We start from the raw sequence: 27360 nt of genomic DNA, 5'->3' as shown, positions 1-27360 counted from the left end.
GGAAAGTACCCAATCATCCCCATTCTGGCTGGGACTTGTGGTATCACTATATACAGCGAAATTTATAACCAGGCCCAGTATGAATGTATGTAGGAAGAGAAGAAATATAAACCATCCATGTCGAGAATGCAAGTGCCTGCTTCAAAAGAAAAAACTTATCTTTGTTTATATTACTTGCAGACCATCCTCAGTCAGGACAAAATGGTTTCAATGTTTTCTCAGTCAATGCATGTTTCGAAGAAGTCGGAAGTGTTAAGTGTAATGGCTTTTCCTATCACCCTGCTAGTATGACTCAACTATGTGGCAGTTTTTCTTATGTTGACTTTTAAAAAAACAGATTTAAAGACTTTCAACCAGTTCAGCAATTCACGTGATTCCTTCACATGGCTTCACCTCTAGCAGCAAACCAGGGTTTCAATGATGCCCAGAAGCCCACTAGTGTTATATAATCTCAAATGATGGGAAAAAGAATTTCAAGGATACTGGAATGCATGTTTTGTTGGCCTCATAAATCAGGCTTCAAGTATTGGCAAGAATTAAGGACGCCATTGTTATCTTCTTGCTTCTGTATAATTTTACTTGATCTATGTTGTCTGTCAGCCAGTGACTCAAGGCAAAAATCATAGAAATGCAGTAGGCAAGTCTATACCCTCTCCTGAGCATCCCCCAGTGGCAAAAAAGCTCAACGTTTGCTGCATGGCTCCCTATCCCAGATATTTTACAGTCAGTCAATTTAAGTTCACATGAGGCAAGGGTGTGCCTGGGGAAGCTGACATTTGTGGCGAGCATGAAGAAAGAATATTGAACGGTAGCTTGAATTGTAACAGGGAGGAAGCAGATTACAAAGCTCAATATTGATGAAACAAACTATAGCTTGAAAAAGGAAAAATATTATTACTGCCATTAGAAAGCTTTTGGTGATATGCAAAAGGGATCAAATATTTGGGAGTCTATATCACCCCATCATTGTCAAGCCTCTGGGCAGTTTTCTCCAAAAGATACAGCAAACTCACAATGACCTGGCTTGGTAGCAACTGTTCCCATTTCATTTTTGGCTTAAGTTGATAAAACAGGTGCAATAGCACATTAAATTTAATTTGCCTGTGTGAATTCTCTATTTTTTTAAACTTTAGTTGCTTGGCTTCATTTGGAATACCAAGAAACATTGTATTGCTCTCAGTAAATTACTTCTCCATTGGACAAATCAGAGGAATTGGTCTAACATTGGCTGCACAACCGCAAGGTCCATGCACAGGTCAATGTTGAATCTATGAGCGGGTAGGCTGCAATAGAGATAGCATGTAGCTTGCCCATCCTCAAGAGCTGAACCCATTTGGGCACTAGTGATGAGGAGTTGGTGAAGTGAAACAATCTTACTGGCTGATTTAACCCAGGTGTTCTGAAGATGGATACAGATCCCACTCCAAGAAAATGGGAAGTGTGTGGATTACATCCTCTGACAAATTTGTCTAGCAAAAGGGTTACAGGAAGCTTTGTGCCATCCAATATTAATGAATTGTATTAATTCTGGAAGAAAAAGCCAGAAAAAAAAATCCCACGGCCAGTTATACCACTCAGTGATGTCTGGGTATCTTCATTATTCTTAATGATTCATTGCAAGCTGATTGAAAGTTATGCTAAAGTTTTATCTGGAGAATATACTGGAATGGAGATTTAAATAGTAGGTGATGGAACTAACAATTGAAGAAACTTCAAGCCAATCAGTTTCAATATAAGCTCACAAACAGTGTAGACATTGGGTGATCCAATTTTGTGTTCTCCACTACACATTCCCTCAGCAGAACTACACAAGGTATTCACACAACTGTCATCATTGTGCTGGAACATTTGTGGATTCAAAGAAACACACCAGTGCTGTGGAATTATCCAAAAACAAGGACGTTGAGAAATAGTGAAAAAGTAACTTCGATTTTTCAGCATCTGAAAAACCCTGATTAAGAAGCAGCGTATACACAGAATCCAAGTTTTTAGCCTATAAGGATTGTTTGCGACAAATTTCAAGGAACGAGGGGGCTATTTATCCACTACAGATTAGCTATATACTTAAAAGCCAGAGCTTCGAAGTTAGATGATAAAAACGTATGCGTCATAGTTTGAATGCATCTGTGGTTGCTCAAACAATCCACCCTTTACCCTACCCGGTACTTATAGATGAACCAAAAATGGAAAACATCAGCAAAAGAACATCTTCCACCCTCCATAAACGTGACCTCATCCAAAAACCTGCTGCCCGTATCCTAATGTGCACCAAGTCCCGTTCACCCAATACCCCTGCACTCGCTGACCTACATTGACTCCCGGTCCACCAATGCCTCGATTTTTAGATTCACACCCTCGTGTTCAAATCCCTTCATGGCCTTGCCCCTTCCTATCTCGAACATCTTCCAGCCCTAAAACCCTCAGAGAACTCTGCGTTCCTCAAATTCTGGCCTCTTGTGCATCCTTCCCTTCCTTCGCCTCACCATTGGAGGCCGTGCCTTCAACTGTTCAGGCCTTAAGGTCTGGAATTCCCTCGCTAAACTTCTCCACCTCTTCCTCTCCCCTCCTTTAAGATACTCCTTAAAATGTACCCCTTTGACCAAGCTTATAGTCACCCGCCCTAATATCTCTTTCCTTGGCTCCATGTCAATTTCTGTTTGACTCGCTCCTGTGAAGAGCCTTGGAACATGTTACTACATTAAAGGTGCTATGTAAATGCAACTTCTTATTTTTATGTTTATATTTAGTGCCATTGAATGGGTGGTATCTGTGATTTGAAGGTGATCTGCACACAAGATGCCGAAAGTGGAACTGAAAGAGGTGTATAGAGAGAGTGGGTAGATTTACAGACAAATTGGCAGGAAGAAGTAACAGAGATAATTATAAAAGTTTGAGACTCATAAGGAGGGAGGCTGAAAGAGATACTGACCAAGGGGTAGTAGCAGAGCAAGACAGCCAAAATTATTTTTGTGGCATCAGCATCACCACAGATCAACTAGGTTTTTTTTTAATAAATGCTATGATATTGAAGCAGACTTTTAAAAGCTATTTTTTTTAAAATAGCATTTTTCCATACAAGGCTTAAAGCCTCAAGGTATTTTCCAGGATACAATTCTCGATAGCCTAAACAATGAGAAATCTGATTAAACATTGTGACAGGCAAAATTATGCAAATTAGAATCTTAATATTTTCCCATGGGGTGTGAGCAATCCTTGTAAGGCAGCATTTATTGCCAGCCATGTTTCAGGAATTGATTTATTTTTCCCCCTTCACTGAAAGGATTTGGGAATGAGTTATATGTGCTGCGTCTTAAAACAAAGCAATTTTGCACAGGTTTACAAATCCACAGAGTTTATTTGTTAAGGGCAAGGCACTGATTATGTGTTTTAAAACTAGACAAGCCAGTTTGTGGAATGTCGCCAATCACATTCTACTTCAAACTGAAAATGAGAATCAATCAAACCTTGATGGTGCCTACTCAGTCAGACTAGCAGGCTTCTTGAGACCTACACCCCAAGGGGTGGGGGAGGGTGGACAAGAGTAACCAGTTTTATTGGAGGACTACTAGTGCATCACTGATCAGGAAAAGCTCTCACCTGCTGGAAATACTGAAAAAAAAGCCAAAAAGAGACATATGGGAAATCTGTCATGAATGACTGAATGAATTTGCATTTGTATAGCACTTTTCATGACCCCAGGAAGTCCCTAAGAGCATTACAGCCAACCAAGTACAATTGGAGTGCAGCGACTGCTGTAATGGAAGCAAATGTGGCAGTCAATTTGCACTCAGCATGGTCCCACAAACAGCAATGAGACAAATGACCATATAAGCTGTTTTTGGTAATGTTAGCTGAAGGATAATTGTAGCCAAGTTATCAGAATGCCCCTATTCTCCTTTGAATAGTACATCCACTCGAGACAACAGATGGGGCCACAGTTTAGTGTTTCATCCGAAAGACAACACCTCTAACAGTGCAGCACTCCCTCAGTACTGCATTGAAGTGTCAGCTTAGATTATGTACTCAAGCCTGGAGTGGTGCTTGAGCCTTCTGAGTGTTACCACTGCATCAAGGCTGACAAAGAGGGGACTGGTATGTTAATGACCAAGAGGTAATGAGCAGCCATTGGAACTGTTATTCATAATTATCTGGAACAATGGGCTTGGGGGGGGCGGGGATGGTTCTTCAACCATACCCGTCATCCAGGCTCATTGTGGTGAGATAACAATATTCATTCTGAAAACAGCAGGAATTAGTCTTCAAAGGTGGGGGGGGGGGTGGTGGAAGGAGAAGGGGGGGGGGGTGTGGAAGGAGAAGGGGGGGGGGGTGTGGAAGGAGAAGGGGGGGGGTATGGAAGGAGAAGGGGGGGGGGTATGGAAGGAGAAGGGGGGGGGGTGTGGAAGGAGAAGGGGGGGGGGGTGTGGAAGGAGAAGGGGGGGGGGTGTGGAAGGAGAAGGGGGGGGGTGTGGAAGGAGAAGGGGGGGGGTGTGGAAGGAGAAGGGGGGGGGTGTGGAAGGAGAAGGGGGGGGGGGTGTGGAAGGAGAAGGGGGGGGGGTGTGGAAGGAGAAGGGGGGGGGGTGTGGAAGGAGAAGGGGGGGGGTGTGGAAGGAGAAGGGGGGGGGTGTGGAAGGAGAAGGGGGGGGGGGTGTGGAAGGAGAAGGGGGGGGGGGTGTGGAAGGAGAAGGGGGGGGGGTGTGGAAGGAGAAGGGGGGGGGTGTGGAAGGAGAAGGGGGGGGGTGTGGAAGGAGAAGGGGGGGGGTGTGGAAGGAGAAGGGGGGGGGTGTGGAAGGAGAAGGGGGGGGGTGTGGAAGGAGAAGGGGGGGGGGTGTGGAAGGAGAAGGGGGGGGGGTGTGGAAGGAGAAGGGGGGGGGGTGTGGAAGGAGAAGGGGGGGGGTGTGGAAGGAGAAGGGGGGGGGGGTGTGGAAGGAGAAGGGGGGGGGTGTGGAAGGAGAAGGGGGGGGGTGTGGAAGGAGAAGGGGGGGGTGTGGAAGGAGAAGGGGGGGGTGTGGAAGGAGAAGGGGGGGTGTGTGGAAGGAGAGGGGGGGGTGTGTGGAAGGAGAGGGGGGGGTGGAAGGAGAGGGGGGGGGTGGAAGGAGAGGGGGGGGGTGGAAGGAGAGGGGGGGGTGGAAGGAGAGGGGAGTGGGGGGGTGGAAGGAGTGGGGGGGGGGTGGAAGGAGAGGGGGGGCGGAGGCAGCTCTTCATCAAGGAAAGAATTATGAATACAATTTCCTGTCCTGGGAGGCCTCACAAAGAATAGTGACATGTTCAAAGTCAGTTCAAATGAAGAATGTTAGAGACAGCTTAAGGCAAGGCAGGAAATTAAAAAATAGTCGGTTAGGTTCAAGTGAGGACTGACTAAAAAGAAAAAAAAGAGTATTATGTCTACTAACTAGGATAGCATGGTGTGCTTTCTTGTTATGTGTTACAGGAAGCTGGAACTACTACCTTGTTCAGTCGCATGTATCCTGCAAATTAAAGCAGTTTTTAAATTTTACAGTAACTTCATTACTCCAGAGTGTTCAGTTGTTCTTCTTACCAGAAGACTGGGGAAGCACATTTGAGGTCAAGTGTTCAGAACACAATAGCCAGTTCATAGGACAATGGATTGTTCCACCCCCTCAAGTTATACTATCATAACTCGACTATTCCAATGCTTTCCTAGCCGGTCTCCCACATTGCACCCTCCATAAACTTGCTCATCCAAAACTCTGCCGCCAGTATCCTAACTCGCACCAAGTCCCATTCACTCATTACTCCTGTAATCACTATACTTGCATTGGCTCGGGGTCCGGGAACACCTCATTTTTAAAATTCTCATCCTGGTTTCAAATTCCCTCCATGGCCTCGCCCCACGTCATCTCTAACTCCCTCCGAAATCTCTGCGCTCTTCCAATTCTGGCCTCTTGCACATCCCTGATTTTCATCGCTCCACCATTGGCGGCCGTGCCTTCTGCTGCCTAGGCCCTAAGCTCCGGAATTCCCTTCCTAAACCTCTCCAAATTTATACCTCTCTTCCCCCTCCTTTAAGGAGCTCCTTAAAACCTACTGCACCTGTCTCCTTATGTGGCTCGGTGTCAGATTTTGCTTGATAACGCACCTGTGAACGTTTTACTACGTTAAAGGCGCTATATAAATGGAAGTTGTTGTTATAACTAAATGGCAGTGCAGGCTAAAACTGGCACGTAAGGGTTGCAGAATACACTTACCAGAGTCACCAGCATTACTGAACCTGAGAAGATTTGTAACTTCTAGGATTTACTGACAAGAAAATGTATTCAATCTAATTACTGAGAGGATTGGAGCCAGGCGACCGGAAGAGGAGGAGACACAGATATATCCAGGAACCAATAACAGAACAACAAATTCAATGTTTAGAGATCCCTTAGAAAAAGTCACTAACCAGTGTGGTCAGGCACCAGGAATCCACCAATGAATCAAACCTCCCCTAGACGTACCAAACTTCAGGTTCCGTTTCCACTAATTCTCCATTTCCCAGCTACAACAGTCCCACTGCAGTAACCCCTCTTTCACCCCCAGCACTGCCTCCCCCTTCAGCCCGGCCCCCAACTATTGGCCAGATCAGGGTGGGAGCCAACCGATTTCCGACCCTCCCAGTGCTGGCCAGCTGCAACAAAGTGTCCGTAGCTTGCCAGCAGAATGGAATTGAGGCCTGAGCCGACATTCAAAGAGAATGGGTAGGCAAACTCCACTGGCCACCTGCCCATTCCCTGCTGGAAGTTCAAATCAGACTTACTATATCTGATTTGGAATGCAAGGGGGCCAACTTGAGGTGATAGCATTCCAGTGATATTGCTGCTAGTCTTTCTCAGTGGTAGAGGTCGCAGGGCTGGGAGGTGGTATTAAGGTAAACTTGGTGAGTTGCTGCAATGCATGCTGGAGATAATAAATACTGCTGCAGCCAATGCATCAGTCATGGAGAGGATGGAAACTGAGACCAGTGGCAGGGCAGGTACTTTGTCCTGGATGACATACGTTCAAGCTTTTTCAGTGTCTTGTGTTTACACCCATCCAGGGAAGTGATGAATATTCCATCACACTTCTGACTTGAGCTTTGTAGATGGTGGATAAGTTCTGAGGAGTCAGAAGGTGAGCAACTCAGAGTACCAAGCCTTTGTTTTGCTCTTGTAGCTACAGTGTTGATGTGACTGGTCCAGTTAAGCTTTTGGTCAGAGGTGATCCTTAAGATGGTGCTTGTGGTGGGGTTTAGCAATGATGTTGCCACTCGAGGTTAGAGGCAAGTGGTTGTGCTTTTTCTTGTTGGAAATGGCACTTATGCAGCATGAATATTAACTGCCACTTGTCAGCCCAAACCTGGATGCCGTCCAGGGACTGTAACGATTGGCCTCCAACAACCATGATCAACTTCCTGTGAATCAAGTATAACTCCAACCAGGGTACGGTAGCACAGTGGTTATGTTACTGGACTAGTAATCCAGAGGCCTGGACTAATAATCCAGAGTCACGAGTTCAAATCCCATCACGGCAGATGGGGAATTTAAATTCAATTAATTAAATAAAATCTAGAATTAAAATACTAGTATCAGTAATGGTGGCCAAGAAACTATCAGATTGTCGTAAAAACCCATCTGGTTCAGTAATGCCCTTTAGGGAAGGAAACCTGCACGTCCTTGGCCTATATGTGACTCCAGACCCACAGCAATGTGGTTGATTCTTAATTGCCCTCTGAAATGGCCTAGCAAGCCACTCAGTTGTAAAATCTCGCGAGGAAAAACTCAGAAGAAGAATAAAGCTGGACGGACCACCTGGCATCAGACCACTAGGCACCGGACACGACAAAGGCAAACCAAGCCCAGTCGACCCTGCAAAGTCCTCCTCACTTACATCTGGGGACTTGTGTCATAATTGGGAGAGCTGTCCCACAGACTAGTCAAGCAACTGCCAGACATAGCCACTCTCACAGAATCATACCTATCAGCCAACGTCCCAGACTCTTCCATCACCATCCCTGGGTATGTCCTGTCCCACCGGCAGGACAGACCGACCAGAGGTGGCGGTACAGTGATACTACAGTCAGGAGGGAGTGGCCCTGGGAGTCCTCAACATTGACTCTGGACCTGACAAAATCTGATGGCATCAGGTCAAAGATGGGCAAGGAAACCTCTTGCTGATTATCACCCTCCTTCAGCTGATGAATCAGTCCTCCTCCATGTTGAACGCCACTTGGAGGAAGCACTGAGGGTAGCAAAGGCACAGAATGTACTCTGGGTGGGGGACTTCAATGTCCATCACCAAGGGTGGATCGGTAGTACCACGACTGACCGAGCTGGCAGAGTCCTGAAGGACATAGCTACCAGACTGGGCATGCGGCAGGTGGTGAGCGAACCAACACGAGGGAAAAACTTACTTGACCTCGTCCTCACCAATCTACCTGTCGCAAATGTATCTGTCCATGACAGTATTGGTAGGAGTGACCACCGCACAGTCCTTGTGGAGATGAAGTCCCGTCTTTACACTGAGGACACCATCCAACGTGTTGTATGGCACTACCACCATGTTAAATGGGATAGATTCAGAACAGATCTAGCAGCTCAAAACTGGGCATCCATGAGGTGCTGAGGGCCATCAGCAGCAGAATTGTATTCCAGTACAATCTGTAACCTCATGGCCTGGCATATTCCTCACTCTACCATTACCAACAAGCCAGGGGATCAACCCTGGTTCAATAAGGAGTGTAGAAGAGCATGCCATGCGTACCTAAAAATGAGGTGCCAACCTGGAAGCTATAACTCAGGACTACATGCATGCTAAACAGCGGAAGCAATATGCCAAAGACAGAGCTAAGCGATTCCACAACCAACGGATCAGGTCAAAGCTCTGCAGTCCTGCCACATCCAATCGTGAATGATAATGGACAATTAAACAACTAACGGGAGGAGTCGTCGCTGTAAACGTCCCCATCCTCAATGATGGCATAGTCCAGCACGTGAGTGCAAAATACAAGGCTGAAGCATTTGCAACCATCTTCAGCCAGAAGTGCCGAGTGGATGATCCATCTCGGCCTCCTCCCGATATCACCACCATCACACAAGCCAGTCTTCGGCCAAACCGATTCACTCCACGTGATATCAAGAAACGGCTGAGTGCACTGGATGCAGCAAAGGCTATGGGCCCCGACAACATCCCGGCTGCAGTGCTGAGTCTTGTGCTCCAGAACTAGCCGCGTCTCTAGCCAAGCTGTTCCAGTACAGCTATAACACTGGCATCTACCCGACAATGTGGAAAATTGCCCAGGTATGTCCTGTCCACAAAAAGCAGGACAAATCCAATCTGGCCAATTACCACCCCATCAGTCTACTCTCAATCATCAGCAAAGTGATGGAAGGTGTCGTCAACAGTGCTATCAAACAGCACTTACTCACCAATAACCTGCTCACCGATGCTCAGTTTGGGTTCTGCCAGGACCACTTGGCTCCAGACCTCATTACAGCCTTGGCACAAACGTGGACAAAAGAGCTGAATTCCAGAGGTGAGGTGAGAGTGACTGCCCTTGACATCAAGGCAGCATTTGACCGAGTGTGGCACCAAGGAGCCCTAGTAAAATTGAAGTCAATGGGACTCAGGGGGAAAACTCTCCAGTGGCTGGAGTCATACCTAGCACAAAGGAAGATGGTAGTGGTTGTTGGTGGCCAATCATCTCAGCCCCAGGACATTGCTGCAGGAGTTCCTCAGGGCAGTGTCCTTGGCCCAACCATCTTCAGCTGCTTCATCAATGACCTTCCCTCCATCATAACGTCAGGAATGGGGATGTTCGCTGATGATTGCACAGTGTTCAGTTCCATTCGCAACCCCTCAGATAATGAAGTAGTCCGAGCCCGCATGCAGCAAGACCTGGACAATATCCAGGCTTGGGCTCATAAGTGGCAATTAACATTCGCGCCAGACAAGTGCCAGGCAATGACCATCTCCAACAAGAGAGAGTCTAACCATTGCCAAATCCCCCACCATCAACATCCTGGGGGTCACCATTGACTAGAAACTTAACTGGACCAGCCATATAAATACTGTGGCTACAAGAGCAGGTCAGAGGCTGGGTATTCTGTGGCGAGTGTCTCACCTCCTGACTCCCCAAAGCCTTTCCACCATCTACAAGGCACAAGTCAGGAGTGTGATGGAATACTCTCCACTTGCCTGGATGAGTACAGCTCCAACAACACTCAAGAAGCTCGACACCATCCAGGACAAAGCAGCCTGCTTGATTGGCACCCCATCCACCACCCTAAACATTCACTCCCTTCACCACCGGCGCACAGTGGCTGCAGTGTGTACCATCCACAGGAGGCATGGCAGCAACTCGCCAAGGCTTCTTCGACAGCACCTCCCAAACCCGCGACCTCTACCACCTGGAAGGACAAGGGCAGCAGGCACATGGGAACAACACCACCTGCACGTTCCCCTCCAAGTCACACACCATCCCGATTTGGAAATATATCGCCGCTGGGTCAAAATCCTGGAACTCCCTTCCTAACAGCACTGTGGGAGAACCTTCACCACACAGACTGAAGTGGTTCAAAAGGCGACTCACCACCACCTTCTCAAGGGCAATTAGGGATGGGCAATAAATGCCGGCCTTACCAGCGATGCCCACATCCCATGAACGAATAAAAAAAAACTGGAGGATTTTCCACATGATCCTTAATGAACTCAGTTTTGCTCGAACTCCTTAGTGCCACAGTCAAAAAAGCTGCCTTGACATCAAAAAGGTAGTTACTTTGGTTTCTCTTGACCAATTCAGATGGTATGCAAGATGGCAGTCACAACTGAAAACTGACATTGACCCCAAAAGTAATAAAATTAGCATGATTTAATGAGGGGGACAGCAACAACAACAAGCACAAGCATTTATATAGCATCTTTAACGTGATAAAACATCCCAAGGCACTTCACAGGAGATTTATCAAACAAAATTTGACACCAAGCCACATAAGGAGATATTAGGACAGCTTGGCCAAAGAGGTAGGTTTTAAGGAGCGTCTTAAAAGGGAGGAAGGAGAGGTAGAGAGGCGGAGAGGTTTAGGGAGGGAATTCCAGAGCTTAGGGCCTAGGCAGTTGAAGGCACGACTGCCAATGTGGAGTGATTAAAATCGGGGCTGCGCAAGAGGTAAGAATTGGAGGAGTGCAGAGATCTCGGAGGGTTGTAGGGTGTAGAGGTTATAGAGATAGGGAGGGGCTAGGTCGTGCAGGGATTTGAAAACAAAGGATGAGAATTTTAAAATCAAGGCGTTCCCGGACCAGAAGCCAATGTAGGTGCGCGAATGCAGGTGTGATGGGAGAACGGGGCTTGGTGCGAGTTAGGATACAGGCAACAGAGTTTTGGATGAGCTCAAGTTTATGGGGGGTGGAAGATGGGAGGTCAGCCAGGAAAGCATTGGAAAAGTCGAGTCTAGAGGTAACAAAGGCATGGATGAGGGTTTCAGCAGATGAGCTGAGGCAGGGGTGGAGACGAGCAATGTAACAGGGGTGGAAGTAGGTGGTTTTGGTGATGGAGTGGATATGTGGTCGGAAGCTCGTCTCAGTGTCAAATAGGACGCCAAAGTTGCGAATGGTCTGGTTCAGCCTGAGACAGTGGCCAGGGAAAGGATGGAGTTGGCGGCTAGGGAACGGAGTTTGCGGCAGGAACCAAAGACAATGGCTTCAGTCTCCCCAATATTTATTTGGAGGAAATTATTGCTCAACAAGCAGTGTGACAAATGACAGACAGTGGAGGGGTCGAGAGAGATGGTAGTAGGGTAGTACTCAAACTCACCCAAATGTAAAATTCCCTGTTTCTCGGACCCTTATCTAGTCCACTCCCCGACAAATGGTGAATGTGGTCAGTTTCTAACAAGTCTGCCATCATTCCAGGAGCCATTTCAATTACCAGGGTGTTTGACAGCCTTCCTAACAGCCAAAAGAGCAAAATAACTCAGATCAACCTCAGAAAACTTTTGCAAGATTACACATTCTAGTTCTGTTTGGCTTTCACTCTTGGTTCTGACAGCAGAAACCCAGCTTTTTCTGAGTCTCCTGATAGGCGACCAGTACTGGGGGTTCTCAAGTCCATCAAAGTGAGTTAAGCTGGTTCAATACATTGGTATGATTACATCATTATGCAAAGAGAAGGGCTTGGAGTAGAACTTATTTTCATCCCTGTCCAGATGGCTCCTTCACTGAGCCATACCAAGAAAGCTCATAACACCAAACATTTTAAAAGCATTAACAAATTACAAAAAAAGAGGATACATGCAACCGTAGCTTATATCTAGTGGTCATGCATTTAGCATGGACCATTGATATCATACAAGACAAAAAGGATTCATTTTTAAAAAAAATGAATACAGAAGCACACGTCACTCCATCTTTCTCATTATTATCTAATACAGTTTTTCCTTTGCTGCTACCAAAATTGACATTTGGCAACTTTGAAAGAATGATGAAACTTGCGTTTATACAGTGCCTTTATGACCTAAGGGGGTCCCCAAAGTGCTTCACAACCAATGAATTACTTTTGGAGTGTGGTCACCATTGTTTAATAAGCAAATGTGACAGTCAATTTTCACACAAGAAGGTCCCACAACCAGCAAGGAGATGAATGTCCCAGAGTACATGGGGAAAAGTCAAAGACAGCCAACAATACTTTCTTTTTAAAAAACAGTAAAGCCACATAAAATAGCTCAAAATGAGAGTTAATTTGTTTCAGATTCTTAATAAACACCTGATAAGTTATTGCCTTCATTTTGATCATGAACATATGACTCCAACACTTTCAAGATTAAGGATGCAAATGGTGCTAAATAAAAGAACCCTTGCTTTGAGTAACATAGCTACTTCCCATCCTCCAGCCTTCTTCCATCAGCAATCTCACACTGGGGTAGAGTTCTCCAACCTCCAGTATCATAACCAAATAGCTGTTCTTCATGCACAAACTTGAGAACATCAGTGCTGGCAAACTACTTAACAAAGGCGGAAAGGCACCCTCACATTAAGCTTGATCCTTGCGCTCATCTGAGCTCAGGGTTCAACAGGATGCTGAAGTTGCAAACAATTAGGTTCAGCCCAAGATGGCAGTCAGGGAGGAGGAGGACGGAATTGGTGGTACCGGTTTTGGTGGGGACCGAAGATAATGGCGTCGGTTTTACTAATGCTTAGTGCCTCAGGTGGATTCAGCCAAATACCAGTTCCACTCTGATCTATAGCTGTCAGGGTAAGTAAGGCAGCAAATATAAAAGTAGGAAAAATGGTAGATTTGCATTGAACCAATGAATCCTAAAGCTTCTAATAATCAAAAATCTGCAAGAATTTGAAGCAAACTGAATTCAAGACTCACAGAAATTACCAGAAGTCTAGGGACTTAACCAATGCAAATTTAGGATGTAGTATACTAGTCGCCTTCTCTTACAATGTAAATAACAATGGTGCTTCAATTTGGCAAGCCAAAATATTGTTAAAAAGTTATACATTTTCAGACCACAACTTGGCCAGAATCAAGCCACTCTACCCAAAATGCATTACCAAAATAGACTGAGGCTTAAAGTTGCTTATCTTTGTTTAGATTTTAATGGTCTATTGTTGCACTTACTAAAGCACGCCTTGGGAGGCAAGATTTTATCCAACAAAAAGATTATTTAAATGCTTAAATGTGCACAGCACTGAAAATATTGGGAGTTACAAAGTCATGTGTCACAAATTAAGTCGTATCTTATTAACTTCTAAAACTCCCCCTAAATTTTAGGGGCAATTATTATTGCACATTATCTATATACTTCTATACGTGCCACCAATATTGCACTTCTAAGTTCTGTAAATAAAATTGCTCAACTACTGTAGTATAGCTTTGTCAAACCTCTAATCACTACAATTGCCAGTAGCATTAACAGTTATAGTAACACAATGCAGCATATTACACTGGAATCTATAATGTGCAGCCATTCTAATGTGTAATGATTTCCAAGTTGGTTGTTGTCTTAAGTTTTAACTCAAAATGTAGCAATTATACTGGAAAAGCAAAAATAAACACAACACAGTGCCTTATAGTGCTGGACGGGGTTCATTAACATTAAGAATTCTAAAAACTATACTTCGCTCTCTTTAAATAATTGCTTCTTTCAATCTAGATAAACCTTTTACCAGTGTCAGTTTTACAGTCTATTTACATTTGTATATTGAATATACAACATTCAACAATGCAGGGTTTTTCCCAACTTCCAGTAATTTAAGTCCAGCGTTTTACTTAAGCAATAAGTTTGCCTTAATTTCTTTTAACAAACCTAATCTGAAAGCCTTCTTCTCATTGCAACACCTCAACTATTTACGATATGGTAACTGTAATGTAATTGAGAGTTTGCATATCTACTCCCCTCATTAAAAAAAGCCATATTTGCACAAGTGGTAATTAATAACTTAAAAACATCCTGGCCGTGGTTAAATGCTGGTTATCCTTTCAATATAGATAGGTAGCTGTTGATCCAAGGAATCATGAAGTGCAGTTGTCTAATGCCTTTTATTGCAATCCCGCTGAAGTTATTCTGGATCATTTTTCTGTCAGCTGTGATAGTCCCAAGCCACTGTTGGACAGGTCAAAGAAACAGGCCCACCCTAGGGTAGTGGGTTTGATGAAGAGATCTTTGTGAATGGCCAGCTCGGTGGTCAGGCATCTCCTATTAGAGGTTTAATATCAGGCTTCATGCGGACAGTCTACTGTCGTTATTGTTTCAGTCTTGCAACCAACAGTCAAAGAGCTGCATGTTTTAAGCTGAGCTACATTAGATTGAAGCGACAGCAAGTAAAGCTTCTATTTGAAGTATAATTGAGAGAAATTGAGTGGTGTCTTTATTGCTTTATAGTTCAAGGAGAGTAGAGAAATGTGTAATTCATTGTTTGATACCATTTACTGTTCATTCACCTATTTTGTTTAAATAGAATCAGTTGTTGTCTCAGAGCCTGGGTGTCATAGAATGCATATTCAGTCTGCTTTTTGAAGAGAGAAAAATCATATGGTGAGATGCGACACATTCCAATAGCTGGTGTACAGAGGCTCTGTTATTATCACTTACCTAGAAAATGGGCAGAAAAGGCGCACTCTGGATCATAGGGGACGCGTGGTCTGCTCACAAGATTAGCTGGTGATGCTAAACCCAAGAGAATACTTGGTGTAAAAGCCCTCAAACTCGATAGCTTCTTTTGCTTACGTAGATCATACAAGTCACCTGTCTGGTTGTTCTCAAGCCACTCATTAACCACAGGTTGTGTGGTGTAACAACCTGAGTGTGCTTTTCACTTTATAAACCATATTACATGCCTTCCTCAGAGCTGACTTCCACTATACACGCATAGGAAAATGCTAACCAGTCAGACTACTCCAAATTCCAGCACAATTCCGTGCAAATGACAGAGAAAGCAGGGGTATTTGTACCCAAACACATAGATCTTGCTGCTTCCCAGCTATATGTACCATTATAAGCTATAAAAACAGTGAAACAAGAACAATTACAATATATTCACTGGGAGCAATCGTGACCATATTATGACCTACCAAAACAACTGTCATAATGTACCACTGCCTTCCAGCCATCTGGATGTCCACTGGAAAAGCAACAATATGAAATGTGATCTATTATTATTCAGAAGAATATAGTATAATAAGCTGAAAGTTTGAATAGGCTCTGTGGCGCGAGTTAGAAAAGGATTTGCGTGTAGCATTTTGTTTACCAGAAACCTCAATAATTTGGTTTAAACAATGAGTCACGAACATTTCTCTTGCTTCCTTGTGAAAAATACTCTAACCAGCCAATCATTTGGACAGGATACACAGATGGTACTATTAAGCAGCACAACTTTAATAAATTCCAAGCAGCAAACACTGATCTGTAGGAGTATCCAGAACTTAAAACTATTACCTATTTCAGAAACATATGAAAACTAAAATTCATAAAGATCTAGTTTTCTTTGATGGTTATATTCTTTCCCAGAATGCAGAACCTTTGACATTCTTCAGTCTTTTCTTCCTCCTTCAATCTGCAAAACTCAAGCTTGGCATTGCCGAACTATTACTTTTTGATTTTCGTTACCTTCTCTCTTACTAATTTTAATCTTGGTGATGCACACTATGAACCTTCGCCTTTCACTGAAATTCCTCAAGAAGTGAAAGAATCACGTGTTTACAGTTTAGTTTACCTGACAGGAACAACTGAAAAATGATGTTTTGTTACAAAGTATCAAGTTTAGTTGCATAAGTGGCTCAAGAGTAGAGCGAAGAGGAAGAGCGAGAAAGAGGCAAGGAGGAGGATATCAACAAAACCACCATTCATCATACTATAAAATCCTGAGTGGATCTGGGCATTTTTGCAGGCTTTTATAAAGATAAATTGAGTAAATGGGCCTATATAATAATTCAAGGTACTTGCACATTGTATCCAAGCATATGTAGAGGCAATAAAAGGGTTGGCACTGTGCTGAATCTTTTTGAGGCTGACTTCCATCAAGGCACGGAGGTTTACAACTGAAAGCCATCTTCAGGTCTGCTTCCACAAATAGCACTACTCAGCAGCCACAAATTCCCCTTCTTTAAAAAGCAGCTGGTGCTACTATATTAAACAAACTAGAGGACTGACGATGTCCGTATCAGCAAAAGTCAGCAACTTCAGGAGAGGAAACGAAAAAAGGCAAAAAAAAAAATGTAATAAAAGTTGAAATTTGTAACTTCTAAAAACTTCCCAATTAATATTGATAAATTAGGTCAATAAATAACACATCAGGTTTGCAGTGGTCTTCCAAAAGGTCTTCACTGGTCTGAAGCAGAAAAGGTACAAAAACTACTGATAAAAACACATGATTTCTTCCTCGATTTCTTCTCTTCCGCTTCCCCCCCCCCCCCACCAGCCCTGAATCTCGTATTATTAAGGTTATCCTTGTCGTACTAAATTCAGAGCCAAGTGCCTGTAAGATGAAAAGGATGAAAAATAAAAGACATTAAAAAAAAAATCAGCTGTAAGGAATGACTGAATTTAATTTATACAGAGCCTTTCACAACCTCAGGATGTCCTAAGCACCTCATAGCCGAAGTACTTTTGAAGTATAGTCGCTGGTGTAATGTAGGAAAACACAGCAGCCAATTTGCACTCAACTCTCAAATAGCAATGAGATAAATGACCGGATAATCTATTTTGAGTGATGTGGATTGAGGGATAAATGTTATCCAGGGCTTTTGTAGAACTCCCCTGCTCTTCAAATAGTGCCATGGGATCTTTTACGTTCATCTAAGGGGTTTAACTTGTCATCCAAAAGACATCACCTCCAACAATGCAGCACTCCCTTAGTACTGCAGTGAAGTGTCAGCCTACATTATGTGCTCAACTCTCTGGAGTGGGGCTTGAACCCACAACTTTCTGACTCAGAGGCTATGAGGAAGAAAAGTAAAGGTTTTGACAAAGATGTAAGCAAACTAGGCCACAAAATTCATGAGTTTGAGAAGGCTGGAAAAGAAGATTTTTGCCTGTCGGCAGGACTAGTTATTTGGGACAGAACTTGGCTGTCAGGATTCCTCCTTGATTACACATGCCCTTTAAATTCCAGTGGGGTGGAACTGTGGATGAATCTTCCGCTCTCCCGTCAATCAGGTTGAAACCAGTGAAAGTTTAAGACCAAAGTCAAGAAGCACATCTTACACAAACAGCGACCAACACTTGAAATGTTCGTCTGGGCAGGGTAATGGAGGCAAAAACCTTAGATTCATTCTGGAGACATCTAAATGATGTATTGAGGGAGAAATGAAAGTTTATTCTGGTTGGGTATGCCAAAACCTGACAAATGGCCTCCCTCATCTGTGCTGATTCTTGTGATTAAATAGGTTTACTTCTGGTGAACCTTTAGGTAGAACAGGATACAAAGTTCAAACTGGTGAAAGGCAAATTTAGGACCAATGTTGAGAACAACTACTTCATGCAAAGAGTAATCAATACTAGGATTGAACTTCCAGGTAGGTTAATGGAGGCAATAACTTTGGCGGTAGATTTTTCTGAATGATGGGCTTAAGTCAGTCTGCCTAACCCATATTTACCTTATGATAAAAGTAGTGCACCCACAGACCCCCGTAGCAAGATAACAGAAATTCCAAATACATTATTTAATATTTAAATCAATTCTGAATGAATTGAATGCATTGAAAATAAACCATTAATCCAAATTTCTTAGTTTTAACTCCTGCAAAGTTTTTTTTTCCCTCCTCCTTTTCCGAAGGCATTGACTCCTTGCAGGTGTGTGGTGCTACGGGTACAGGATACACTCTAATATCATATCCAAATTATTCACTATTTTCCATGGGGAAGGGTAGAGCATAGCCGAGCTTCAATGATGTGTGGGGGGTGGGGGGAGAAATGGAATGGAATGGAGCATGTGTGTGTTCATTTCCCAGGGTGTTGCATACAGGGAGTCATGACCAAGTGTATTCTTCAGTTGAAGCAAGGTTAAAAAGGCATAGAGACATAATTCAGTCCCCAATTTAAAGACATGGATCCTGTCCTTATATTTCCATTATAAATTTTGTATGTTCACATTTATAATGGGAACTACTTATGTAAACTTATGCTCTGTATATGAAGTAATGTTTTTTTTAAATTCGTTCATGGGATGTGGGCAAGACCAACATTTATTGCCCATCCCTAACTGCCCTTGAGAAGGTGGTGATGAGCCGCCTTCTTGAACTGCTGCAGTCCGTGTGGTGAACGTTCTCCCACAGTGCTGTTAAGTAGGGAGTTCCAGGATTTTGACCCAGCGACGATGAAGGAACGGCGCTATATTTCCAAGTCAGGATGGTGTGTGACTTGGAGGGGAACATGCAGGCGGTGTTGTTCCCACGTGCCTGCTGCCCTTGTCCTTCTAGGCGGTAGAGGTCGCGGGTTTGGGTGGTGCTGTCGAAGAAGCCTTGGCGAGTTGTTGCAGTGCATCCTGTGGATGGTACACACTGCAGCCACAGTGCGCCAGTGGTGAAGGGAGTGAATGTTTAGGGTGGTGGATGGGGTGCTAATCAAGCGGGCTGCTTTGTCCTGGATGGTGTTGAGCTTGAGTGTTGCTGGAGCTGCACTCATCCAGGCAAGTGGAGAGTATTCCATCACACTCCTGACTTGTGCCTTGCAGATGCTGGAAAAGCTTTGGGGAGTCAGGTGGTGAGTCACTCCCCACAGAATACCCAGCCTCTGACCTGCTCTCTAGCCACAGTATTTACGTTGCTGGTCCAGTTAAGTTTCTAGTCAATGGTGACCCCCAGGATGTTGATGGTGGGGGATTTGGTGATGGTAATGCCGTTGAATGTCAAGGGGAGGCGGTTAGACTCTTTGTTCTCTAAGTTGCCACTTATCAGCCCAAGCCTGGATGTTGTCCAGATCTTGCTGCATGCAGGCACAGACTGCTTCATTATCTGAGGGGTTGCGAATGGAACTGAACACTGTGCAATCATCAGTGAACATCCCCATTTCTGACCTTATGATGGAGGGAAGGTCATTGATGAAGCAGCTGAAGATGGTTGGGCCAAGGACACTGCCTTGAGGAACTCCTGCAGCAATGTCCTGGGGCTGAGATGATTGGCCTCCAACAACCACTACCGTCTTCTTTTGTGCTAGTTATGACTCCAACCATTGGCGAGTTTTCCCCGATTCCCATTGACTTCAATTTTACTCGGACTCCTTGGTGCCACATTTGGCCAAATGCTGCCTTGATGTCAAGGGCAGTAACTCACCTCACCTCCGGAATTCAGCTTTATTGTCCATGTTTGGACCAAGGCTGTAATGGAGGTCTGGAGCAGAGTGGTCCTGGCAGAACCCAAACTGAGCATCGGTGAGCGAGTTATTGGTGAGTAAGTGCCGCTTGATAGCACTGTTGATGACACCTTCCATCACTTTGCTGATGATTGAGAGTAGACTGATGGGGCGGTAATTGGCCAGATTGGATTTGTCCTGCTTTTTGTGGCAGGACATACCTGGCCAATTTTCCACATTGTCGGGAAGATGCCAGTGTTGTAGCTATACTGGAACAGCTTGGCTAGAGATGCGGATAGTTCTGGAGCACAGGTCTTCAGCACTACAGCCGGGATGTTGTCGGGGCCCATAGCCTTTGTTGTATGCAGCGCACTCAGCAGTTTCTTGATATCACATGGAGTGAATCGAATTGGCTGAAGACTGGCTTTTGTGATGGTAGGGATATCGGGAGGAGGCCGAGATGGGTCATCTACTCGGCACTTCTGGCTGAAGGTGGTTGCAAACGCTTCAGCCTTGTCTTTTGCACTCACGTGCTGGACTCTGCCATCATTGAGGATGGGGATGTTCACAGAGCCGCTTCCTCCTTTTAGTTGTTTAATTGTCCACCACCATTCATGACTGGATGTGGCAGGACTGCACAGCTTCGATCTGATCCATTGGTTGTGGAATCGCTTAGCTCTGTCTATAGCATGCTGCTTCTGCTGTTTAGCATGAATGTAGTCCTGAGTTGTAGCTTCACCAGGTTGGCACCTCATTTTTAGGTACGCCTGGTGCTGCTTCTGGCATGTTCTTCTACATTCCTCATTGAACGGGGTTGATCCCCCTGGCTTGTTGGTAATGGTAGAGTGAGGAATATGCGGGGCCATGAGGTTACAGATTGTGCTGGAATACAATTCTGATGCTGCTGATGGCCCACAGCAACTCACTGATGCCCAGTTTTGAGCATACTATGATTACAATGGAAATTTTTCACAAAGCGCAAATGTCTTGTATTCAAGTTATGTCAAATCCAGCCACGAGTTACAATGCTGAGATTCAAATTGATGAGTTTCATTGACATCATTTTGTGATGTTCTGAAATCAGAGATTCAATTATAGAGCTGGTACTCAGAGGCAGATGTTTATTGGCATAGAAGACATGCTAAAAATACCACCCCCAACTCACAAAATTCTCACTCCTCCTAAGGCAGCAATTCATGCACAGAGGTATGGTGACCAAAGTATCAGCAGTCACCTTTCCAACTGACTATTCTTCAGGTGTGATCCTGAACATTGGCAGTAGACTACTGCATCCTGGAAGTAGGGACTCCAGCCAAGCTCATGGCTTTCCTCACCAGATATTCACACAGACCTAGAATTCACAGGAGTCGAGTTACTGAATAATAATCGAAGTGTTAAGTCTAAATGATGCACTTTTTATTTCCTACTCCGAGCATGCTGAGGCCAACTGTAGTGTCCCACTGCTGCCCTGGCTAAGAAAAGGATCATATCTGACAATTCAGCTGTACTGCTCAGCCTATTAGTTTGAGTGAAAAGAATATTGAATAACAGCCCCACAGCTATTAAACTGTCACATCCCAACTGTAGGACCCAGTGCATGACAGAAAGAGGCCATAACACAAGTGCTCCTACTCACCCTCACAAAGTGTTGGAAATTGAAATTAACAGTTGAAAGACTTAGTGCTCCCAGGAACAGTTAAACCATCACAGTGACTGCATGCAATCCCAGCCTCAAAAATCACAAAAAACAGGTTACATGCTTCCCACAGGCCGATCAGATCACTGTGAAGCACGACTTCTTTTAGGTAGCTGGCGAATGTCACATGCCAAATTGGTAAATTAAGTCACTGTTTTATCACATGATGTGCTCAGAGCATATCATCAGATAACAGCTTCAGAAATTCAACACTTAATCAAATAAACTGTTATGCACATAGCATATTCTAAATAAACAAGGCAATAAATTAGATCATAATACTCAACATTTAAAGGTACATCACATTATATAAGTACCATACTCCTCCTTTAGGAGGATAGATGTGATAATTCAATCCCATTCAGTTAGCTTTATAAACTGCAAGTGAAGCTCAAATAGGTTACAAACATCACAGAATCAGAAGCTTGAATTGCTGCCTTGTAATTCATTTTTTGGAATCAAGAACATATAATTGCTGTTCTATGCAATGGCACAGTGAGCAGCATAATTGTAGGTGAAAAGATAATAATCATCACAACTTTAAGTCTGGAAGGCATATGCCACCATGTGCCTGGTTATTGATATGCATACTTCCCAGAAGTCTGATTTAAACTATCAGGTCTTTGGTGTGTGTTAAAGAATTAAAACACTTCTCCAACCATTTGAAAAGAAAATTGTTTCAGCAGTGGATGTACAAACTATCAAGTATAATCTACCACTATAACACAAATTGTACAGTAGTGCACCTCTATTCAGAGAAGTGTAACAATTAAATCCAATGCAGCATTTTATGAGTGACATTAATTCAGTACCTAAACCTATGTACAATGCGATGAAAGCTACATACAAAACGTGTGGATAAACAGTTTCACTGTAATTTTAGTCACTACTAAGACCAGACCTTTCTAATCCGGTCTGGATACAGAAAGGCCACTGCTCCAAAAATTAATTGGCAACCGCCAGTAGTGAAATTTGATAATTAAAACAAGCCCTAAGGCCACTGGGGTGCTTCTCCCAGACTGATAAGATCACACACATGATTAACATCTCAACAATTCTCAAGGAAAATTATTTCCCACATTAATAAAACGTGAAACAATTAATGCTAATTCTATTGTTTTTGAAGGCAACACGTCAAGACCACAAAGTTTTCCCAACACGACCATTTAGCACGTTGTAATGTAAGTTGGAAAACAAAACGTCACTGTTTGCCAGATTTCATTTGTTGTATTGATGCCTCACGCAAAGTCCATTTACAAAGCAGATTTTATTAAACGATAATCGCAGAGCAACCTTTACTAAGAAACTATATTGTTTTTAAAAGTCACTATCTGCTATGAAACTCAGGTCAACACATTTGGTATTAAAATTCGTCCACCTCAACCACAAAAAAAGCTGAGCAACCACAATCCCTACAATCGACGCAAATACTCCATTAAATCCACTCCAGCATTTGGATACACCAAAATTACAACAATCAGAACCCACTTATTAAAACTTGCTTAAGCTCGTTGTTGCATTGAAACTATTTACACATTTTAAAATATGCAAATACATTATGCAGCTGTGGGCGAAGTAGCAACCACGCCAGGGTCAAGCCCCCGCACCGCATACTAGTCCTCAGCCTCTCTCACCATTTAGTTGCACAACTGAAAGGTTATTTATACAACAACCTTTTACACACCTAAACAGCTCATTTAGATGGGAAGAAGAGTAGGGTAGGAGAGAGAAACATTTGATTGCTCCTAACTACAGAGGGGGAGGGAGGAAAGAAAACATTTATAGCACCACTTAACAGCGCCTGTGTAGTATAAAAGCATGTTCTGGACTATAAACAGGCACAGGATTTTTCTTGTTGAAACATATGTACAAAACAGTAAAGCTTTAAAAGGAGGGGAGAAATCGGAAGGGACCCGGTACCTCTTAGAATCCTTCTTTTTTCCCCCCCCCTCCGCCGCATCACGTCCGAAGCATTTCGCTCGGATTAAATCCTCTCACAAACGGCTCCTCGAATCGTCTCGAGCGAGTTTATTCAGCAAGAAGAACAGACACTACACACGGCCCCAAACCACTGCGCGTGCGCACTACGGCAACCGCCCTCGCGACTGGGTAACCAAGGCTTTTGTCGCGCGAGATCGAACGCTTGAACTCAATTTGAAAAAAACGGTTGAAATCTTTTTTTAAAAAAAACCTCCTGTTGTAGCTCACGGATGGTATTTTATTGGACGGTCAAGTTATTTTGATTTACTTAGAACGAGCATAATGTTAATGAAGCGGCGGTTACGGTAAGCTCAACACTATCGAGGCATTTTGCAATTCACTGAAACTCGGCCTTGTTAGTGTATTTAAAGGGGCGGGGATGGCTCCCAGGGTGCAATATATAATTGCAGTTTTTTTTCATTAAATGCGTATTTTCCTCCACCACCCAATATGCCAATTTACTTCGAGTATAATTACTAATCCGCAAAGTGTAATAGAAAACACACCAAGCATTGCATGAAGCTGAGGCTTTTAAAAATCGACCGTAACCGCTGATGATGGTTCATTCAGAAAGCTTTGCGGTGGAAAGGGGCGGGTGATTATCTGGAGGGACAAACTTCAACCAGGACATATTTTAATTTTTTAAAAAATCTTTAAACAGAAATCTGTCCCGAATGACTGACGAGTTAAATTTTCCGTGGTCTTGGTCGAGTAACCACCAGCGCACGATATTAGGGAGCGAGGCAGAGATCTGGCCACCAAGCTGTGGTTAACACCAAACCCCCTTCTCAAAAATCTTTAGTCCTTCGATAAATGTTAGCATTTATCAAATTGTAAGCATTAACTAGAAATATGCACATATCTGCAACAAAAATCAAATTAGTGCTCACCAGAGTTTTTAATTTTCAGATTACTGTTGCCCCCTACCTTAACCTCCTGAGAAGCTGTAACAGAAAGGAGTAGGCGTGGATCCTGTGTGGGATTTTTTTGGATGGTGTGATCTGTTTTTCTTAACTGTACGTACAATAGCTGATAAAGCACTCCAGCATTGACCAGCTTCAATTGGTGCAGAGATTTTACTACTCTGTAACAGCAGTCATCATGTGGTCAACAGCTGGAAGACTGCAGTATTACAAGACGTGAAATGAAATAAGAAATATATACTTTAGCAACATACAAGCAAACTGCTATGCAAAAACCTAATTTTGCATTTTTTAAAGTTTGTACAATGTTATCTCTTTGGGGGGGGGTGGTCTAAAGGCACAGTGCAGTAATGCAACATTTTTCAGCTCTTCCCCATAACTTCAAAAAAACGGAGGATATATAAATGGAATCATAATCAAAACTGCTGTAACTTTCTCAGTGCTGCTATGAACATTACTTGCCAACACTGTTGACCCCTAATGTGGACTGGGTGGGGACTACACAATGGGGGAATTTAGTGAACTCTGTAGTGAATTGGGGGAGGGGTGGTGTCTACTGCAGCTGTAAAACACAAAGAGAACCAGAAACTTCAAGCCATGTGTTGAATGCCAGGAAAAAAGTCATAACTAAGAATAAAAAAACAAGTCAGCTATACAGGAATAAAATTTGGAGCTGTTAGAATAAATCTTGGCAGTTGGCAAGTACCATTTTGGTGTGCATATAGCCTGCACCCCAAATTTGAGTATTTCCTCCCACTCTGGAAAAGAAATAACATATACATTTTATCCCCAAATTAAAACTGATTTTTATTTTGCTTTAAAACATGCAGCCTATGTATGTACATTAATCTACTCATTTTAAACCCACATGACCACTTGATTTTTACTTAATTCTGAAGTACATCCCAGAAGTAGAAAAATTATTCAGTGCTCTCTAACACTGGCCCCTTTCAGTGGCCTAATCCAGTCCACGCACATGCATTTCCAGCATTAGATAGCAACTATCTGATGCTTTCCTTTCCTAACTCAGTGACACTGAGGCCCATTGTAACAGCCCTGCTTGTCGCCTAGCTGAGATCAACTAAAGCTCTCCAGAGCAGGAACCTCCCCTATTGTCTTCACTGAGTAATACACTAGGTGGTAAATTTACCCACTGAGTCATCAAGGGCTTTGCTTTTTACCATTTATAATACTTGAAATTAGGTACACTTACATGTCCAGCTTTTTTAGCATAATGCATTCAATTTAATCAAATCAATATGTTTCACTGGCAATGCTATTATTCATCAATAATAATTTTTGAAATGGTGATTTACTTTGGACTTTGAAGTAATTTCAGAAGGGCATAGCATGAATATTTCAGTGTGTTTAGAATTTTCCCAGATAATATGGCCTTTTGTAAATTATCCCTTTGTGCTTAAATCCAAGATGTATAAATTGTTCATGGCAACCGGTGATTTGTATACTATAAATTCTTTACACATGATTTAGCCAAAGAATTTTTTTGGCAGGAGAACCTTTTGAATTGTAGAAGAGGACTAAGTGCTGCATTTTATCTGGCATTCAATGGAATTTAACTGTACTTTGTCAGTCTTCACAGGCGTCAAAGCACAAATGGAAAAACAATATATGCCATTCATCATATAAATTGCTAATACCTTGATATTGCATCAAAATAAATGATACATATAAATGGAGAATCTGGAAATATTTAACTTCAAAATACATTGATGTTTAAATCAATGATAGGACGTACAGTAAATAGTGTAACTGTCAGGGTTATGAATGCCCTTGGAGTAAAAATGTACATGCATATAATATTTGTTATGATAAGCTGTAACACAAAAGAATCCATGGGCTCTTCAAAAGAATGGGAGTACATATAAGTTCATAGGTTTGCTTCAGAGAAGATACCCACTTACCCAAATTTTTAAGACTATAATAAAGTGGTTTCAAAATTATATTCCTTACAGACTTCTAAAAATAACATTCAAAAAAACTTTTCCCTCATTAATGTCAACTTGGCTCAGTTGGTAGCACTCTCGCCTTTAAATCGGAGGGTTGTGGGTTCAAGCTCCACTCCAGAACTTGAACATATAGTTTAGACTGACATTAGAGTGCTGCATTATCGAAGATGCTGTCCTATAGATGAGACTTTAAACTGATGTGGAGATGCCGGTGATGGACTGGGGTTGACAATTGTAAACAATTTTACAACACCAAGTTATAGTCCAGCAATTTTATTTTAAATTCACAAGCTTTCGGAGGCTTCCTCCTTCGTCACATCGTTCACCTGACGAAGGAGGAAGCCTCCGAAAGCTTGTGAATTTAAAATAAAATTGCTGGACTATAACTTGGTGTTGTAAAATTGTTTAAAACTTTAAACTGAGGCCGTGTTCAGGTGCATGTAAAAGATCTTATGGCACTATGAAGAAGTGCAGGGAGATCTCCCAGTTGAACCAAACGTAGCCAAATACACGTTAACTGGTCGTTCTTCTCTCATTCAACTGTTGTGTAAATCAGCTGCCCCATTTGTGTGCATAACAACAGTGACTGCACTTCAAAAGTAATTCATTGGCTGTGAAGCACATTGGAACATCCTGAGGAGACAATGGGCCTGATTTTAACTCCTGCCCTCCCCCCACACCTGGCGGAAAGGGGGAGCACTTTAACTGAGGACAGTCACTTACCCCCTCACATCCCACTGCCTTCCCGCCGTGTCCCGATGTTAATCTGTCATTTGAGCAGGCGAGTGGGACGCCCACAAGGCGGCAGCGGGGTCCTCTTTAAATATGCAGATCAGGGACCGATGATGTCATTGGGACCCGATCTGTAATTTTAGTTGGAGGCCTGAGCAGAGGAACAGTGATGGCTTTCCCATCACAAGGAAGCCTTGGGCATCCCTTGCCCCGGGCTCCCTCCTGCCCCCTGATCATATCCAGAGCCCCCCCTCACCACTTATCTGGGACCCCGGCTGTGGCCTCCTGCCGCCAAA

At 43.4% G+C, this 27360-nt stretch overlaps 1 protein-coding gene across 6 annotated transcripts in view; it reads right to left on the bottom strand.

The window, feature by feature from the left end:
* LOC137339981 (gamma-adducin-like) overlaps nucleotides 1-24380 on the bottom strand; it is a 199988-nt gene extending 175608 nt beyond the window's left edge. For 5 of the 6 annotated variants that reach the window (XM_068002099.1, XM_068002106.1, XM_068002103.1 and 2 more), the window contains exon 1: nucleotides 23383-23533. The gene's annotated coding sequence lies outside the window, so the exon portion shown is untranslated. Of the gene's footprint in view, nucleotides 1-23382; nucleotides 23534-24332 lie in introns of those variants that run through there. The other variant, XM_068002101.1, reaches the window with a different exon arrangement.
* Nucleotides 24381-27360: the final 2980 nt, after the last annotated feature.

Source organism: Heptranchias perlo, chromosome 21, assembly GCF_035084215.1.
Source record: "Heptranchias perlo isolate sHepPer1 chromosome 21, sHepPer1.hap1, whole genome shotgun sequence".
In the NCBI taxonomy this organism is placed as follows: domain Eukaryota; kingdom Metazoa; phylum Chordata; class Chondrichthyes; order Hexanchiformes; family Hexanchidae; genus Heptranchias; species Heptranchias perlo.
This window is presented reverse-complemented; position numbering and strand designations above follow the sequence as displayed.